Raw genomic sequence first — 21,326 nt, 5'->3', positions numbered from 1 at the left:
CCCATTCCAGTTATTCTCTGCCTGAACATGTCTATGAGGCATGCCCTGGCCCAACGATCAAAGCGCGCTGGAGCACCATCATTCTGAAGTCATGAGCTAGTGCCCTGTTGCAAGGGAACGTCCTCCAGAAGTTCAGGCAAGGCATTGTCCAGAGAGTTTAAATACCATACATCATTCAAACGATGTGGTAAGATGTGTGTTTCAGTAGGATGGTGTCCAAGAATTCCATTCCAAATATTCACTGAGAATCTCACCCGGTAACATCTCGTACATATAGTGTGTGGATTTTCAACAGCACAGTGGTTAATTTAGAAACTTTATTTCACATTTCCAGCTCTAGGTTCCTTATATAAACATTTCATCCTGCACAATCTTCCAAATTTTTACAACGGCATTCACTTACACAGTACAGTTCATCCATCAACCCATATCTAGTGTCAAATCTAAAAAGGGCCTTGTATATTGTATTTTAGCATAATAAAACAGGACCTGTTGTTGCTAGGGGCATCTTCAGTTTCACTAGGCTTTGAAGTAACCGGTTTTGCGCTGCTTCGAAGAAACTGCAGCAAAATAGTCTCCTTCTTCTGACAGTTACAAAAAGGGCTGTTCTTGATGTCTATCCAATGTAGTGAGAAGGAGTTGAATGACGACTGATACGAATTCGTACCAAGGTAGTTATCGGCTTACTGCTCGCCAGAAATTTCGGAAACAGTTGGGAGTTTCTAATTGGATCGCAACGTAGTATTGACCTTAACAGCAGTCTGAAAGGCGAAAATCCTCTGCCCATTCTCTCTCGACCAGTCTCTGTGTCCTTACTTCAGATCAGAGGATGGTAAACTGATGATCAGTACAAGACTTGAAACATTGGTATACTTCGCCAACTGGTCGACTTCTTCATTATCAAACGAAGAGAAAATTATTTTAATAAATTAAAATTTTTCTTACCTTACTTTACATGTGGCAAGGGTCTTAGCGACCATCTTGGTCTTGATGTTCTTCTTAACTGTGTCTTCCCGTATGTCATCTCGCCACCTAATTCTGTTTCTTGCTCTTCCTCTCGTTCCATCTATTGTCCTGCAGAATTCTATTGTTCTGGTTTTTTTTCATTCACTCGTAATTCTATTTTCTTAGTGATTTTGTAATACGAGGTTTTGCATCAGTTTGATTAATTCTGTTTTGGAGCTACTTATTAATGCTACATCGTCTGTGTTCTTAAGTCTAGTAATGTTCATCCTCTGCAATTGGATCGCGTGTGAATTAGTTTTAGTAAACTCGCTATCGATCTTCTTTAGGATGAGACTAAACAAAAGAGATGAAATGGCGTCCCTTTGTCTCAGTCCAGAGTACGCCTTAATATTTTCAGTTTTTTCTAAAGGTGTTCTAACACGACAAAAAGTTTCGTCTATAGGTTTTCACAGCGTTAACTTCGAGAGCATTTCGAATTCCATCATAATGTTTAAGAGTGTCTGTCACTATTGCTACTACAGGCTATTTTGAAATCTGGACACGGAATGTGAACGTCTTCATTGAATTACTATGCCATGTCAGGTTAATTGTCTAATATGGAATAAATGAGCTAATATGGATCCATTTAGTTTTTCCGTGCCACCCACAATTTACGGTTTTCCAGTTCTCGAAGAATGGTTCTGTGTTCAAGATTGCTTGTCGCGAACCAATGAGGTGACTCGCTAGCGACGGTGATTTTGCGAAGAACAGGCAGGAGAAGAAGCCAAGAGCCGCTTGCGGCAGCGCAGTTAGGGCAACAGTCACGTGATTAGTGGCTGGGGATGCTATTACGGCACCGCCACGGAGAAGGCGCTTCTTCCCGCAAAACCGCCGTCGCCTCCTGTTGCTGTCACAGTTTCCATCCCGCCTCGTTGCCGCGGTTTCCGGTGACGCGCTGCTGAAGCGAAAACGTGGCGCTCTCCCCCCGGAGCCTGCCGGCGTCCTCAAAAAGCTGCTAGGCAATGGCTGCACATAGGCGCGGATCCAAGTGGGAGTGGGGGAGGGTGTTCATAGAGGTCACAGGTGACACTGGTTTCACGAAGGCCCCTGCCCTCCCACTCCACCCCGTCTCTCACCCCCTGATTATCTTCCGCTTCGTCTTTTTCTTCTTTATCCGGGCCTTTATTCCATATCTTCAGTGGGTCGCCATGTTAGTTTTCAGATTTGGCAATGTTACCGGTCGTGGGTCTCCAGAAGCCCTTCTTGTCAACACCCCTTTCCCCCCTCCCCTCCCCCCCCCCCCCCACCCCTCCGGGGACGGAATTTATGTACTCCATTTGTCTATCCCGTGGGAGAGTGTGCGAACGCTTTGGAAACGATTGCCATCGCGTAATTGAAGCGTGGCGTGGGTATCAACTCGGTATATACTTAGATGGATGTGGGTGACAGCCTAAAAACTACACCGGTCCCGTCGTTAATCCGCCGGGCGGATTCAATTCGGGTCTGGCGCGCCTCCCCGTATCCCGGAAGCGATATGATAACGCACGACACAAGGACTGAGTTTCCCGAACTTTGGTCGAAATGACTTAAAGAACAGCATCCCTATTCACGTCCTCACATAGTCGTAGTCTGCAGACCTGTATTCAGAGTCTTCGTCCTAAGAGAAATACAAATTTTACATCGCTTACATTATGATGAAGCTGTCAAAAAATGTTCGACTTTGTCGCTGTTAAAGGAGCTGCGCAAGTTTCATATTTATTGACGGTATTAGTTTGTTAAACATTCAGTGTACTGAAGCAGCCGACACACCATCAATATTTTTTGTCAAAATTGTCGGTTGGCAACGCGATTTTACAAGGGTGATATGTCAAACATCCAAAAGAAAGCGTTCGGCGCCATTGTATTAGCTGTAACAACAGAAAACAACGGAACAGAGGAAATTAGTCAGAAAAAGAGGCGCGACCTGTCGCATGTAGTCAGTATCGTCTTCCCGAAAGACTTTACAAACTATTTTCGGATCAGTCCTGGACCATAAGACAAATTATTAAGGCCCATACGTAGTAAAATAGAGAAAGAAGTATGTTGACATGGGTTTGATCCATGACGATGAGAGATAAAGAACAACTTAGAGATATCTGGCGACAGGCATGTCATTCAAATGCATGAAGTTTATTTCTGTAATATCAGGAAACAAAACTAGTAAAATTATACTGAAACCTGTAAAGCTATTACATCTGCTTTGCAAGGATATGTTCAGGTGATAAACGTAATACTTTATTTCGTTTTGTGATGATTTGGTGAAACTGGCATGCATTTCGAAGAACTCTAACTAGCTATTGCAGATATATGACGTATTTTTCGAACTGGAAGCATTGTTCCAAACTGCTATATAATTCACCAACCTACACCATATTTTCAAATTAATAAATTAAGAAATGTCGTAGAGAATCCTTCGTTGACCATTCTGAAGTGTTATATACGATGATTACCCTTGCATAGGCCTCTTAAGCCTCTTAAAATTGTTTTGTGATAAAAGACAAGTTGAAAAATTGAATCTGAAGTATTACATGCAGAAAGGCGAATTGAAAACTTAAACAGTGCACACTAACGCTGCGTGGCTGGTTCACGAACATATAGTTCAATACACTTTTCACCACTGACACAACTGTTTTTCAACAACTTTGAGATTTCAGGTCAACAGAACCATTTCCATATTCTTATCTGAAAGAAACACACTAATCTAACAAAAGGAAAATTTACACTCCTTCACTTTAAAAAGATTTTAAACGACCATTAATAATATACTGGTTCAAAGTGAGTATCGTCATTATGCTATTGCTACAAACACTATTCGGGGTACATTTTTAAATTACCGTTTGCCTGAAATATCGACTTTTGAAACTGTGTTCAAAAGTAAGGTATCTTCGGAATGACATTAGGAAAGCATCGTAATTAGCGCACTCTACAGTCCTTTGAAACTGCTTGCTATATTCAAGCCTTGGCCTCGCTCTAAAATTTTTAGTCCCAACACTTGTCTACTTACCGAATTAATTGTTCCCTGATGAGTCAGGAAATGTCTTATGAATTATTTTCTTTTTTCGTCAAATTGTGCCATAAAAATCTTTTCCCCAGAATTCGATACAGTACCTCTTCATTAGTTACTTGACGTACCCATTTCATGTTCAACATTTTTCCTGCAGTAGCACATTTCAAAAGTTAAGATTTTTTTGGCTTTACTGTTTATCGTCCACGTTTAATTTTTACGGAAGACTGCACTCTAGACTCCCTAACAATTAAATTAATATTCGATGTATATATATTTATCTTTTTCAGGAAAGTTTATCTTGCTTTTGCCAGTCTACATTTTGTATACTCTTTAGTTCCATCATCGTTCATTTTCTACTTTTCAAGTAACAAAGCTCTACTACTTTGACTGTCTCATTTTCTAATCTGACTCCCTCAGCATCTTCTGATTTAATACGGGAACATTCCGTATTACTTTTGTTTGCGTTGACTTAAAATCTCAATTCAAGATACTGTCTACTCCGTTCGACGAATTTTCAAGTTCCTCGCTTTTGATGGCAGACTTGTGGCATTATCAGCACGCCTTAATTTTTTTATTCCTTCTACTGGACCTTCAATTCACCTTCCGCTAATTTAGTGTTTGCTCAACCTACAGATCGAATGAAACTGAGTGTGAGCCACAACCAAATCTCACTCCCTTTTCAAACATCGCTTCCCTTTTTACGTCCTTTGACACACATAACCGCAATAATTTGGTTTCTGTACTTGTGGTAGATAACATTTCACGCGGTATATTTCATTCCTGATAACTTCAAAATTACAAGTAGTGTTCTGCAGTCTACATTACCAAGAGCATTTTCTTTTTTTTTTAATCTACGTGTAAATGTGATATGACACTTACACGCACATCGCAGCCGGCCCTGTCTCGCTCTCTTGTTTTCTTATTAGCTGATTCAAGTTCCGATCGGTCATGTGAGTGCAAATCGCATAAACCATTCGTTGCTGAAAGGAGTGAAGTATTCGTTGCTGCTGCGTCGGTAGCCGAGAGCCGAGAGGCAATGGGCCGGGGCCGCTTCGGTGTGAGTCGGAACGCTGCGCTGCCACATTTCTGGAATCTGCGCCGCGCACTGCCCAGCACCGAGACATCGCCGGCAGGAAGGAAACGCACGACAGTTAGGTGTTGCAAATCCTGGTGACTTTCGGGTTGATCGTTGCTTCTAGAAACTTAGAACAGTGCAAAATTTAATAGTCGCAGTCTTCCGAACAGGTTTTTAGCTGAGCTTCTTGCTTTCCATTCCTGGTTCAAATTAAAGAGGAAGGAAGATTAGGGTTTTGTGTCCCAACGATGACGAGGTCTTTAGTGACGGAGCGCAATCTCGGATTGCGGAAGGTTAGGGATGGAAATCGGCCACGCAGCTTCCAAACAAATTTCTCAGCATTCAGCCTAAGCAATACACAAGCGTCAAGGAAAACATAATTCGGACGGTTAGCAGGGAATTTGTACAACGTCATAACGGACAAGAGACCAACGACTTACCTCTGGACCACCTCCCACGGCTAATTCAGAACTGCAGATTAAAACTGTGTGCCTGATCAGCACTCGAATCTGGAACCTTTGCCTTTCGCGGCCAGGAGTTTTACCAACTGAGTTAAACAAGCAAAACTCATGATCCGTTCTCACAGCTTCACTTCCGCCAGTACCTCATCTATTACCTTCCAAACTTCACAGAAGTTCTCCTGTGTAACAGCTCCTGAGTCGTGCTCCGGTAGCTTAGTTGATAGCGAAAGGCAAAGGTCCCAGGTTCGAGTCGAGGTCCGGCACATAGTTATAATGTGCCAGGAAGTTTCACACCAGCGCAAACTCCGCAGCAGAATGAAAATTAATTCTGGTTGATAACTGCACTTTGGAACCTTAGCAGTCTGCCCCGGCTTTCATTTCTGCAGTAGGGCTCGAGAGAATGGACTCGCATTCGGGAGGACGACGGTTCAAACACGAGTCGGGCCATCCTGATTCAGGGGTTTCGTGATTCCCCAAAATCGCTTACGCAAATGCCAGGATGGCTCCTTCGTAAGGGCACGGCCGATTTCTTTCTCCGTCCTTCCCTAACCCGAGCATATGCTCTGTCTCTAATGACCTTGTTGTCGACGGGACGTTAGACACTAATTTCCTCTTCCTCCTCCTCCTAGAGAGAATGATGGGAACGACTAGAACGGCTAAAAACGAATTAAATTTTTTTTAGAAAGGGAAGATGTGTCTGTTCTAGCACCTATCAAGGTAATTTACCAGCTTAACTCTGCATTTGTGTACAATCGATGTTTCGAAGTTACTGAGTCTGAACAAAAGTACAAGAGGACACGTAGCTGAAGAAACAATACCATGTTACGGGCAGTTATTTCCATCAGACATAAATGAAATAGTGTTTGGTGAAAAGCCAAGCATTTGCTTGAAGCAATACTGGTTAACACAGGCGCTACTGAAAGAGTCATATTTCCTAAAATAGAAGTTGCTATGTTGTCGTAAATTCTTCCCTTACTATACATCGCAGTACAACTGTGGACGTTCGATGAACAGATTACAAAACAGTGGAAAAGAATAGCTAGTCGCAGAGATCTCGATTATGTGATCATTGGGCATGTGATATTTGCCAGTTTCAGAGCAGAGACACCTAAAATGAGGTAGCATATCAGCATGTTGGCCTTGTCAAGAGTACGTACAGTTCCATACCCTTGTGCTTTAATCAGCTAATTGAAACTTCAGATTTGCATTTCTTTAACGAATAATGGAGGATGCATATCAGCAAAGCAATTTCTGTATCGGGAAAGATGACTCCATAAGACTATATGTGTTAATTCGCCTTCCTTACTATCGTCCTTACGTGCTCTTTCCATTTAATATCGCTTTGCAACGATACACGAGGGTATTTAATGGACGTGATCTTGTCAAGCAGCACACAAGCCGTGCTGTATTTCGACATTACTGGATAGTTTTACCTACTCATCTGCAATAACACATTTTTATACGTTTCGAGAAAGCTACCATTCATCACACAAACTAGAAATTTTGTCTAAATCATTTTGTGTCCTACTGTCACTTAATGACAACACCTCCCTGCACACAGGGTCGTTAACAAACTGCAGCAGATTGCTGCTCAGTCTGTCTGTCAGATAATTCCCTCTGTCACTTGTGTTTAAGTTCTCTTTACGTTCGTTCACCTTCAAACATCGATTATACATCAGTACAGAGTTTACAGGTAAATGACTTTGATACGTTCTTCCAAAGAATCTGGCTGGTATCTGCCTTTCGTATGATTATTTTTGTCTGGTCGTTCCACTTTGAATCGCTACCAGATATTTCACGGAAATGACCGTTTCCAAGAAACAATAAAACTTGTGATCTGGTTTAGTGAATGTAAACCCTATGAATTTTCGCTCGGTTCGCAAACGAGCGGGCGAGAAATAAAACTTTCTATAAAAGAGTGTGCATTTCGTCTTATAAATGTGATATACAGGAAATGCTGAGATTTTGCAGCACGATCTGCTACAAAAAGGAAATAATACCTAGCAGTAGAATTAAGAAACTATAATAAAAATAAAAGTAAGCGTCTCAATGAGAAATCGCCAAAAATGCGAAGGAGTAACAGAACGCGAAGGAAGTAGAGACCGCGCAGCTATTCGAGTGACCTCTCCCTTCCCTCGCTCCGACCATTACTTCTCCCCAGAGGCAGGAAGCGCAGACGGCGAGATAATTACACGTAAGACTGACGTACAGCAGCAGTCTCCCAGTCGCGATAAAATGAAATCCACCGTAATAATAACGTCTGCTGAAGATAACACAACTACCCATGTCACTAAACAAGCCTCGGCAGGTCCTCTTGAAAATCTTGGGAAGCAGCGGAGAGAGGTTCCGTGGAAAATGTTAGAAAGTACGTTCCATAAGACAAGGAACTAGCAAACACTTTTTCCTCCCAACGATAGCAGTCTATGGTGATTGATGCTTGCAAAGCTATTATCCATTCTCCACAACGCCTCTTTCCTCATCAGAAAGCACTTTTGAGAAATTGCAGCGAGGACGAGCGCTCCGAAGCAAGGGTTTAAATCCCTGCCCATTTAAGTCTAACCTGAGATAATGCGTTTAAATAGCCCACGACACATTTTCTCTCTAATACTTGCTCACGTATGACGTCTGACGCCATACACAGGTAATAATAAAAATTAAGAATAGCTCAACGGCCTGGTTCGAATCTTTCAATTAGGCGCTACTTCAGCGACATGCGCGTCCTTACCCTACAGTATTCTTTCTAGGTTGAGGTATGGCTAGGAATCCGAACCACGGATCGTTCCTGGTAGATCCTCACACCGCTGAGATTAAAAGTAGACTGAAATATTCCGTGATCCAACAGAGATTCGATCCCACGACCTCATGATTTCCAGACACTCGACTTATCAGTAGACAACCAGGCCCGACAACCAGTAAAGGAACCATATGTTGCGGATGGATAGACAAGTCGATGGTGTGTATTTAATTTAAGTTCACTGCATCAGAATGACTTACATTTATGAAATTTTATAGTATAACAGGCGAAGATGACTTGTACTGGGACTTAGTTCATAAGGTTTAAAAATTTTTGTGGAAATATTCCTCCTCGAGCAACAGAAAGTTCCTTAATTCACTATATTATCCACAATCCATTAGCAGGCGCTTTTATTTATCTTTTTTTTTTTGAAAAAAATTGGTAAAAACAAAGGGCATTAATGTGAATATATATTGAGAAATACTTGTAATAACAAGATCTTTAAACAGACCTCTGTAGGATGCTGAGGCACTAAAAGCGGACATAATTGTTATAAGACTTTTCTGTACTTTAAAATTTTGCCCCTGGAACTCGAGCTCCCTCAATAAGTGACTCTGTATCGTACTAGTAAATGGAAATATGTAGCATTAACTGATTCACTAATTTTAATTTTAGTTTACAATCTGACTTGAGCATTTCTTGTACCCTATTTCATATCTCTAATAAATTATGATTGTAAGATCTGGTGTTCTACTAGAAGTATGAACAGTATGCTTAAGTTTTATCTAATTTTAAACAGTTCATTCTCCTAAAACCATCTGTTGACATTTTAAAGTACTTCATTAGCTATCCTTGTAGTGAGATAACAAGCGTATTTTCCATTTATATACTTTTATCACCTGGAAAAGAGGAGAAAACCAGTATTATCGTGTAATAGCGACGGCAAAATCGTTAATGTGTATTAGTGTTGATAAATTATGGCACATATGATCTTGCAGAACTTTTTTTAAATTTCTGAGACAAATTATATGCATCGGTATTTCTGTTCTATGTCTTTTCTTGAAATGGCTAGACAGATATATAATCATGTCGGAAAATCGATCTACAAAGTGACTCATTATGTAGATAACTTAATATGTTGTAATGCTTAGATGGGCGGCGTTGATTAATTTACAACTTTTATCACTGCAAGCAATAGCACATCAATTTTTAAGTGCATTATTAGCATAAAACAATTTTGGGTGGAAGTGGAAAACAGTTGAAATTTATGAAATTGTAATTGGAACGTAGTTATGAGGTGCTGTTGGCAATGCAGCAGGAAACTGTTCAAATCTAAGTTATCAGCAAGAGATATAAAAATTATTAAGAGTGTCTACAGTCTGGGAACTGTATTCAGCTTATTATTTACAACAAATTTAAAAAAATTCCCTCATTTTCCTGAATTGTTTTTCGTGTTCCTTATTTTACTAGGTTCGAAGCAATTGCCAGAGGAGCTTATGTTTTCTAGGAAACAAGTACATTTTATTGTTCTCGTTACTTTGGTTAAAATTTCACGACGCAATTGTTTTGTGATGTAACACCTGAATCATCAGTATCACTTGATAAATCTAGTTTTTCTTGCTTCTTCATTACGTGATGCCTATTTATAACAAAGGACTCAGGAAAATTTAATTTACTCACAAGTATTAACGTGTAATGGCACTCTCTTTCAAGTCTAAACTTCCTTCTTTACTTTATTTCTAATAAAAAATACAAGTATTACTATTATATTTCACGTACATGCCTGTGCTGTCTTCCTTATAGGGGTATGGCAAGACTACTAGAATATTTTAGACACTTTCTTCAGCTAGATAAGGACGTGTGAAGCCTCGTCGACTACTTTGCCACTAGAACTGGAGCACCAACCTGTGTAGCGCAAGGACAGGGAAGGAAATCGGATGTGCCCTTTTCAAATGACCATTACAGCGATGTTAACAAATCATTTGGAGAAATAATTTAAAACTGAAATCAGGCTGGCTCGGCGGAGATTTGAACCCTGCTCACGCAGTGCGACTGCATTGCTTTAACGACTGTGCAACGTCGTCAGGTTCCTGCAACAGTAGCGTTTTTTGCCTAGAAAAAAATTGTAGAATGTCGCTAACACTCTTATTAATTACAAGGAAATAAATACACTCTGGGAACAGCTGTGTGTGTGTGCGGTTTATAAGAGGCCATTAGACTCTTTAGATGCTCCAGAAGTAATGCACCTACGTTGACATCGTGTGAAAGAGTTCATTCTAAACAAGATCCCAGTCCATGTGTGACAACCAACTGGAAAAGCACACTCATGTTCTACATTACATGAGTCTCGCTTCACTAAACAATATCAAATTAATTTCACAATGATTCCTGTGTGACAGGTTCCCGAACGACTTGGACTATACTTCTTCATGGTAACAACATTGGAAATACCGTCAATGTTACTCAGTTATGTCCACTAGCGGTGATTTGGTACTAGAATTTTAATTTTGATACTTATTCGTAATTGTAACTTCCGCGTTTCAACTAATGATGACATGTTATTGTAATAACTGAAATATTAAATAAATACTGCTATGACTTCAAGTAAATTCCAAAATAATTTGCCCTTAGTTACGTTCAGTTCAAGGAACAGAAGTCACATGCCGCTTGAAATGAAGATAGTACTGCTCACAAAGGCCATCGTTCAACGAGAAATGTTTTGAAATTATATAGTATCTATCGAAAGAAAACGTAGTGACAAGCTAATTTTGCTCGTATATTTGCATTTAAACAAACAAAAGTTGGATAACAGGTTTGGATTAGTGACAGTTCATCTCCAGAAAATGGCAGATTTAGCGCATTACGGGTCCATGTGTTGGAATATAGTAAAGACTCCGAGTGGCAAATTTTACTTTCAGCACTGTAACCCATAACCTTAATTATTATTATTTATTAAGAATGATGCTCGTACAAAGTGCAAGTTAATTACAAAAATAATTTTCGGTATTTGCATTTCGCTAATTGTTCGGGGCAAATGAAAGAGCTAATCTTCTTCCTGTCTGACAAGCATATAACTGCCATAGGACAATAATTCTGAATTTATACAAAATACCTTAGGTATTGTTCTCTTTTTGGCAAAATAACCAAATTCTTACACAATTCTCTGTAAATGCGTATTCAATTCGTCAAGAAGCAATATTAACAATGTGTAGTTCTAACCGATACTAGGTGAATGTCAGTGATGAGGACGATCTTCAGGAAGATGTTTTGTCAACTAGGAACAACAGATAGGTACCTACGATTTGCGTGTTCTGAGGATGCAAATAAACTGTGAATAAGAAAACACCAACTTTCGTATCCTCTAAAAATTAATTTGAAATATTGAGGTTTCTTTTTCTAAGGAGTCCAAAGGAAAAACATATCTCGATTTCGACCGGACATAAATGCACTATTAGGGTTAACACTTTAGTCATCAAAAATTTGTTAGTATTTACTAACGTGATATATTGCACTGGGGGTAAAATATGCCGACTGCGATTATTCTGTATTATCAGAGAGGGAGGTGACCTTAGGTATCTGGGCTCAGTGAGGTAGAAAAATAGTTCTTGTTCGTTTAACTACTCATCATTTATTGCTGTAGACTAACATAAGATGTTTTCGTGTAGTATATGAAGATTTATAGTCCAAGAATCTGATGCTGAAATGTATACTGATTTGTATTATTTCCAGAACCAAGCATCTGAAACACTGCCAGCCTATCAGGAAGCCGACAGAGAACATACAATAGAAGCCAGGAGAACAAACGACTGTGATCACTGAAGACTGATATTCCTTGAAAACAATCTACAAGCTGCGGCGAGGTAACTGAATAGTTCGGGTCACTAATAGAAAGTCATTAAATAGTTACGGAGACCAAATGAAAAATATACTTTCACCAACAGCCCCTTTCGACAGGAGTATATCAGTTAATAGATACGGCATTTTGACTATAAAAAATAAATGAATTCAGAAGTATAATGATCAAGCTCTTAAATTAATTATAAACAAAGGGATTCAAAGGTAATAAATAAATTTGCTCACAACATAAATTCTGATAACCGTCCCACTTTCCGGAATTTTCTCAGTGGCATCAATGTACACCAGTCATAAGCAGCTCATAACAGATCTGCGAATAATATCATACAAGATCTGACACTTGAACAAAATTTATTCTAGAGATGGAACACACAGTAGCATTGAATTACTACAACCAATGTAATTTATCCCACAGATGGAACACACAGTGGCACGAAATCAATACACCCAACGTGCGTGAAACTCGCAAAAGGGGACTGAAGTAGACAGGAAACTACGTTTCAGCATGTATAATATTAGCAATAAAGGTAGCCTACATGGGAGAAGTTTTATTCTCAAATCACATACAAGGAAAACATCAATCTTGCTATCTTACAGAACGCCTTCGAGAAGAAAGAAAAAAATAATATTAACAATGAAAGTAAATTACCTGATGTGAAAAGCAGTAGTACAAGAATAGCACTTAAACCACCACAGCAAGTATAACTTCGTATTACCATTGTGCGATGAACCTCTCTGTCTCCTTCCCTCCCTCCTTCCTCCCGTCTCTCTCTCTCTCTCTCTCTCTCCCTCCCTCTCTCTCTCTCTCTCTCTCTCTCTCTCTCTTTAGTTATGACTAGTACTAGTTTAATCACATTGCTAATTCTAGTAAATACTTGTCGAGTAATTTATGAGAATATTGGTAGAGAAACAGCTAGTCTGAAAAAATCGACTGCACCTTCTTCCGTACTGCTTAGTTACTTTTTCTATCTGACACATCGAACAAAGCATTTACGTAAATTTACCCAGAATTCTATTGGCTCTCAGAATTCTATTAGTTGTTACAAGACAGTTTTTCCAACACTGATCCGTAACCTTACTAATAAACCATTATTCAGGTGACGATAACCAGTCCATCTGAATTATTAATGCTGCATGAAAGTATGTGCACAATTAAATTAATTGGTAGTAATTAAATTAATTGGTATTAACCAATGATTGCAAATCTAAGTAGTACTGTTTCCTTTAATTCTGTATGGTGAAAGATCCTTGTAACGTTTTTCTGCTACTTAGGATGGCTAGCCAGATATGAGAATGAACAAGAGCTCTGAGGGAAGGACGGCGCACAGACGATAGAAATGTTTCTACAGAAATCCAGGACTCAGACAGGTATGCACTAGGAAACGTGTGCTGTTTTTCGACATGTGTGAAAACTCCAGGCCGTCGCCGTAAGGGCGGTCGACCAAGAGTGTCCAGCAAATTTTAAACATTCAATATGTAAGGAGCTTAGGGAATCACCTTTAAAAAAGATAAGATATGTTAAGGGAAGAGAATGACACCACACACTCTGCGTGGGACATAGCCGTTGTGGATAGAGGAGGCTACAGATATAGATGTTTAAATTTTGAAAAGACCCCTATGGTTGATTCGTGACAATTTATTTTGTAGAGGTGGTGGAGACTGCTGAGTGTGGACAAGCAGCCATTTCTTTTGGACGAAACGCACAAACACACGTATAGGGGGGGGGGGGAGAATTTCTGTCTTATGCCCTCTTTTAAAAGAGAACTGAGTAGTATTGGTAACCACAGTAGTTTCGATAGGAGAGAGGGGATATTTTTGCAATTGTTATTAACTTTTCATTGGTTGTAACTCTGAGTGTATACTGTTATTGGCTACCAAAATTCCAGTTCTGGCAGAACCAGCTAGATTTTGTGGAGGAGAGGAGAAAGACAAGTCATCTCAGATCTCCTTATGGAGAAGACTTCGTCTTGGGACTGCAGACAGGAGACACTTCAGTACTGCAGAAGGAGATGTCTTCGCTTTACAGCTGATCACAGATGCTGAACTCAGAATTCTCAGCCACTACTGTACCCATCGTCTGCACCTGTTTATCAAGCATGGGCCGCATTTACATTCGTTGTAACGAGGACACTGCAAAGTTGTTTGGTTCACGTGAGAGTATCAGCCAGGTAGCTGCACTCAATACGCACTTAAGCGAGAAAACTGGCACTTGCACGTACTTTTCTGGGTCTTCTCTTTAGGCTAGCAGCTTATTCAGCATCACTAGCCATTCTCATGAACGCACTTTTGGTATCATTCCTATTTCGAGTTCATCGACCCGTGCCAAGATCTTTCAATCATGTTTTGCACCCCTCTACCCTTTTTTAATTATTTTTATTGTTTATTCAATGGTTACAATCACATTAAGGCATCTAGCAACAAATCGGATTGTTATAGTGACCTCTAGTTTCAATCAGCAGCTTGATGGAAACCTTTATCAGTATATCTATCTGGGTTTTGGTACCCATATTTCATGTTTAATTGAGTCACTCCTGTTTCATTAAGATATTCACTTAGCTATTGTTGTGTGACTTTGTTTTTTCATTTCACATGATCTCATGGGGAATGATCGGTTCACTGTATAGAATGCCGGGTTCAGATCTAGTAGCATCTCAGAGATATGCTAAGTGCTTTACCGTCGCCTAACACTGTATACTGGCAAAAGGAAAACTTGTCTATTAAGCACATTAGTTTCAAACAGAATCTGATAAATTATAAGAAATATACCATTAAAATGGATGTATGGATATATGTATGTTCCACATCCCCTCCTAAGCCACCGGACCGATTTGAACCAAACTTGGTACACACGTCACTTATTGCCTGCAAAGAAGCATTGTTGGTCTAAGACGTGTCCACTTAGCAAAGGGTCGGAGGTGGGTGTGAAAAAGGAGAGTAGCTCACGAAACGAGAATACCCATACTTCAGTCATCCAGTATTTGAGAATGAGAGCGCTTAGAGATTTGCAACAAACTTTACATATCATTTCGTACCTTTACGAAACTTTTTCTCGCTGACAACCCCATAAAATGCTGAGAGGAGAAAAGTTTACCTCTTACTACATTTTCAATGTTAATGTAGTAAAACTGCAGCATGAAGCATGACGTTTTAATTTAATATTTCTTTACCACCAACTGTACTTGTGACACATTTTGCAGGAAGTATTAACATATACTACTGAATGTACAGAAAAATTACATTATTTACGACAATTAGGAGATAGAGTAGCATGGAGAGCTGCATCAAACCATTCTCAGGACTGAAGACCACAACAACAACAATAGGAGATATGACGTCATAAACACTGAGATCGGTGAAAACCTACGGCATCAAACAAGACGTCCGCCCCTGGTAGGTGAGCGGTCAGCGCGACGGAATGTCATACCTAACGGCACGGACGGGTTAGAGGCGATGTACAGAGCCAGGAGAGGGGGTATGGACAGAAAGAGGGGAGAGGGGGAGGTGGACAGAATAAGACAAGAGGAGGAGATGCACAGAGACGGGGGGAGGAAGAGAGAGTCGGAGAGAGGAGGGATACGAGGTGTACAGACAGAGGGGGAGTAGGAAATGGACAGAGAGAGGGAAGAGGAGGAGATGAATTGAGAGAGTTGAGAGCCATGGGGGAGGAGGATATGGACACAGAGAGGAGAGGAGGAAATGGATAGAGAGAGGTGGAGGAGAAGACTGACAAAGAGAGTGGGAGGAAGAGATGGAGTTAGAGGGGAGAGGAAGAAATAGACAGAGAGTCGGGGGTGGACAGAGTGGACAAAGAGAGGGGGGTAGAGCAGATGGACCGAAGGGACGTATACGACGAGATGGACAGAGAGAGAGAGAGAGAGAGAGAGAGAGAGAGAGAGAAGGAGGAGATGGACTAATAGTACACTGGGATAAATACATACCTGGTCAACGCCAGATACTCATATGAGTGAATCACCAAAAACTACCGAGCGAGGTGGCGCAGTGGTTAGCACACTGGACGCTCATTCTGGAGGACGAAGGTTCAAACCCGCGTCTGGCCATCGTGATTTAGGTTTTCCGTGGGTTCCCTAAATCACTTCAGGCAAATGCCGGGATGGTTCCTTTGAAAGGGCACAGCCGACTTCCTTCCACATCCTTCCCTAATCCGATGGGACCGATCACCTAGCTGTTTGGTCCCCTCCATCGAATCAGCCAACCAACCAACCATCTAAAACTTGCACCACAGATATTGCGGAAATGGAAAGTGCTGCGGATGTGTGATTTTCGCAGAATGGATTGGTAGTCAGGGGCTCGTATTGTTAGCCGATCAACAGCTTGTAATAATACTTAGAAAGTGTATTTTTTGTGCAAATTTACACCTTTTTAAATGGAACAAATGTTCAAATGTGTGGGAATTCCTAAGGGACCAACCTGCTAAGGTCATCGGTCCCTAGACTTACACACTACTTAAACTAACATAAACTAACGTATGCTAAGAACAACGCACACCCATGCCCGAGGGAGGACTCGAACTTCCGTTAAATGGAATAATGCTTGTTGTCATTAATAACCTAAAAGTATGGAAGATCAGAAATCCTGCCTCGGGCATGGATGAGTGTGTTGTCCTTAGGTTAGTTAGGTTTAAGTAGTTCTGAGTTCTAGGGGACTGATGACCTCACATGTTAAGTCCCATAGTGGTCAGAGCCATTTAAACCATATGAAAGTCAGTGATGTTTGTTGCAGGATTCTAGTGCGAGTTGTTTACGAGATACCGTATTTTGAAAAGTTCCCACACTGACCCTTGTACAATACCTGTGGTAACATACCACAGGTGCAATCACCAGTTACATGGATTCTGACCAGTAAAGTGACAACTGAACATCACAGGCTGGGTTCAAGATGACCACCAGCAACGGCAATGCACGCTTACAGTGTAGTATTGAACGATTGCTTCACACGTGTTAGCAGTTCAGCGAAGGTGTCCGAGTAGGGTGAAATAATACGTCGTTGCATATCATCGGGTGTTGTTGGTGTATGTCTTTGTAGACAGCGTCTTTCAGCTTTCCCCACAGAAAAAAATCTGCAGGCTTCAATTCCGGGGTACGGACTGACCAAGGTATAGGTCCTCTGCGTCCAATCCAACGAGTTGGAAACAATTCGTGAGACATGCTGTAGTTCTTCGTGCACTATGGGCTCGACGGCCATTATGGTGGTACCACAAGTTCCTCCTGGTCTACAGAGGAACGCTTTCTAGCATCCGTGGAAGATTGTCTGTTAGGAGGCTGCGACACTTGTGCGCGTTCAGTGTTCTGTCTATGAAATATGGGCCTATGAACTGATGGCTCACAATCCCGTACCTCACATTTACACTCTATGGACCATAACGTTCCTTCAAACGAAGCCAACAGGAATTACCAACAAACCGACAGTGCATGATTGGGTGGTTTACTTAACCAAGAGTGGTAAATGTGGCTTCATGACTAAACAAGATACTAGATGCAGCTGAAATATCCTGTGTTAATGCCCATCGACTGAAGTTAACAAGATTCTTATAACAGTTCCCATGCAGCTCTTAATGGAGAGAGATGTGATAGTATGTTGATGGAGAAAGCGTAGGACACTTGCCTGTTCCTCGTGCGATTGCGCAGGAGCTAACGTACGGATCAACTGCAACAGCAGCAAGAACATTAATTTCCCCTTCTTCTGTAGCCACTCATTTCCTTCTGTTACGTAGTTTCGGTGTTACACTAACACTTTCCCGTGAATGGTTGAAGAGGTTGATAAACAACTGCCGAGGTGGTTGACGTCTATGGGATAAATTGCCGCATACGCCGTACGAGAACGAACTGCATTCTTCCTACACTCTCCATACACCAAGAGCATGTCGGCTTTTTCTGCGTTGGTAAATCCCATCGTCCACTCACGAGCTACTGCTTGGATGGTCACACACTACCTGACTAGCAAGTAGCAACACACTCAGGGAACACACAAGCACTCTGTAAGCATAGCAACGTCGTACCACAGGTTGAATGCCACAAGCAAGTGTCGGTGTGCAAACTTTTCAAAATACGACTCGCACTGGAATCCTGCAACAAACACCACTGACATTCGAATTTACCCTACTTTTAGTATTTTAATGTCAATATGGATTATTCCGTTCAAAAATTATATGTTTGCACAAAAAATACACTTTGAAAGTTCTAGCACAATCTTTTGGTTGGCTAACAATACGAACCCCTGAGTACCAATCCATTTAGTGAAAACATCAATAGAACTTTCTATTTCAGCTCTTAAGGTGTGCACTTTATACAGTATGTACACTGGACACGTTTCTCTCGTTTTAACCCATACGACCGCCTCTCAATATACGAAAAGCAAAGAATCTGCAGTAAAAGAGATGTGTCTCACAGTAGCGAGGATGAACAAGTGCTCATGGCCCTTAAAGTATGCACTTTTGAGCCCATGTTTACTGGGAATTTTTTTCTGATTTTGGACACTGCATCACCTCTGAAAGTTTTTTGGTAGAGTTCTGGTTCACCATATAAATTCACAAGGTGTCCCTCCTAAGACCGAATTGCCTTTTATTTCGGCAGATATTGGCGGTTTCATTTTTGCAATGTGTAGCTGGAGTCCGCCCAAACAAATAGCGGTCATCGTGTCTTCCCATATCCAGTCGATAGAGCGGTCTCATATTAGTCTAGTGCGGTATTCATTTTATCTATATACAGGGTTGTCCATTGATCGTTACCGGGCCAAATATCTCACGAAATAAGCGTCAAACGAAAAAACTGCGAAGAACTAAACTTGTCTAGCTTGAAGCGGAAAAGCTGATGACGCTATGTTTGGTCCGCCAGATGGCGCTGCCATAGGTCAAACGGATATCAACTGCGTTTTTTAAAAAATAGGAACCCCCATTTTTTATTACTTATTCGTGTAGTACGTAAAGAAATATGAATGGTTTAGTTGGACCAAGTTTTCGCTTTGTGATAGATGGCACTGTAATAGTCACAAACATATGGCTCACAATTTTAGATGAACAGTTGGTAACAGGTAGGTTTTTTAAATTAAAATACAGAACGTAGGTACGTTTGAAGATTTTATTTCGGTTGTTCCAATGTGATACGTGTACCTTTGTGAACTTATCATTTCTGAGAACGCATGCTGTTACAGCGTGATTACCTGTAAATACCACAATAATGCAATAAATGCTCAAAATGATGTCTGTCAACCTCAATGCATTTGACAATACGTGTAACGACATTCCTCTCAACAGCGAGTAGTTCGCCTTCCGTAATGTTCGCACACGCATTGACAATGCGCTGACGCATGTTGTCAGGCGTTGTCGGTGGATCACAATAGCAAATATCCTGCAACTTTCCCCACAGAAAGAAATCCGGGGACGTTAGATCCGGTGAGCGTGCGGGCCATAGTATGGTGCTTCAACGACCAATCCACCTGTCATGAAATATGCTATTCAATACCGCTTCAACCGCACGTGAGCTATGTGCCGGACATCCATCATGTTGGAAGTACATCGCAATTCTGTCATACAGTGCAACATCTTGTAGTAACATCGGAAGAACATTACGTAGGAAATCAGCATACATTGCACCATTTAGATTGCCATCGATAAAATGGGGGCCAATTATTCTTCCTACCATAATGCCGTACCGTACATTAACCCGCCAAGGTCGCTGATGTTCCACTTGTCGCAGCCATCGTGGATTTTCCGTTGCCCAATAGTGCATATTACGTCGGTTTACGTTACGACTGTTGGTGAATGACGCTTCGTCGCTAAATAGAACGCGTGCAAAAAATCTGCCATCGTCCCGTAATTTCTCTTGTGCCCAGTGTCAGAACTGCACACGACGTTCAAATTCGTCGCCATGGAATTCCTGGTGCATAGAAATATAGTACGGGTGCAATCGATGTTGATGTAGCATTCTCAACACCGACGTTTTTGAGATTCCCGACTGTCGCGTAATTTGTCTGCTACTGATGTGCGGATTAGCCGCGACAGCAGCTAAAACACCTACTTGGGCATCATCATTTGTTGCAGATCGTGGTTGAAGTTTCACATGTGGCTGAACACTTCCTGTTTCCTTAAATAACGTAACTATCCGGCGAACGGTCCGGACACTTGGATGATGTCGTCCAGGACACCGAGCAGCATACATAGCATCGTCCCGTTGGGCATTTTGATCACAATAGCCATACATCAACACGATATCGACCTTTTCCGCAATTGGTAAACGGTCCATTTTAACACGGGTAATGTATCACGAGCAAATTACATCCGCACTGGCGGAATATTACGTGATGCCACGTACTTATACGTTTGTGACTATTACAGCGCCATGTATCACAAAGTGAAAAACGTGGTACAACTAAAACATTCATATTTCTTTACGCACTACACGAATATGTAATAAAAATGGGCGTTCCTATTTCAAAAAAACGCAGTTGATATCCGTTTGACCTATGGCAGCGTCATCTAGCGGGCCAACCATAGCGCCATGTGGTTTCCCCCTTCAAGCTAGACGAGTTTCGTTCCTTGTAGTTTTTTCGTTTCATGCTCATTTCGTGAGATATTGGGCCGGTCACTATCAATGGACCCCCCTGTATATTAATAGAAAGAATAAAACATGAAGAACAAGCTGTCGTGGCCCGCGCTGACTGCTACCACCCTGCAGCACCACTGCTCGAGTCCCGGTTATTATTCGTGTTTTTCTGGCCATATTCATACGTGTCGGTATAATGAATATTGCAGTACACTAATTTGAAACTGCTCTGTCGAATGGATGGCGATGTCGCTTCTTTTTATTATCCGTATGGATATCTAGGAATTTCACACTCGGAGCCTCATAGAGTGTCTGTACGTTGATCTCTGCTTCTGGTACTTTAAGTACTTTTTATTTAATTGGAATTGCGGAATACGAGTGTGCGATTGAGTTTTAAGTTATCGGTTGTGAACCACTTGTAAGCCTGATACATTATTCTCTTAGCTGTGTCTGTTACGCCATTCTTTGCGACTTGTTTCATGACCACGGCCCCATTCACAAGCGCTAATTTTTGTAACCAGTCAAGTTCGAACCTAGCATTATCACTAGTCACAATTAGAGTGAAATCGCATAGGAATATGATAAACTTCGACCAATGAGTCCATACATTAAAAAAGAAGAAAGAAACTTTTATTAGTTACGGACTCAAAAG

The sequence above is a fragment of the Schistocerca piceifrons genome, chromosome X (assembly GCF_021461385.2).
Source record: "Schistocerca piceifrons isolate TAMUIC-IGC-003096 chromosome X, iqSchPice1.1, whole genome shotgun sequence".
NCBI lineage: Eukaryota > Metazoa > Arthropoda > Insecta > Orthoptera > Acrididae > Schistocerca > Schistocerca piceifrons.
This window is presented reverse-complemented; position numbering follows the sequence as displayed.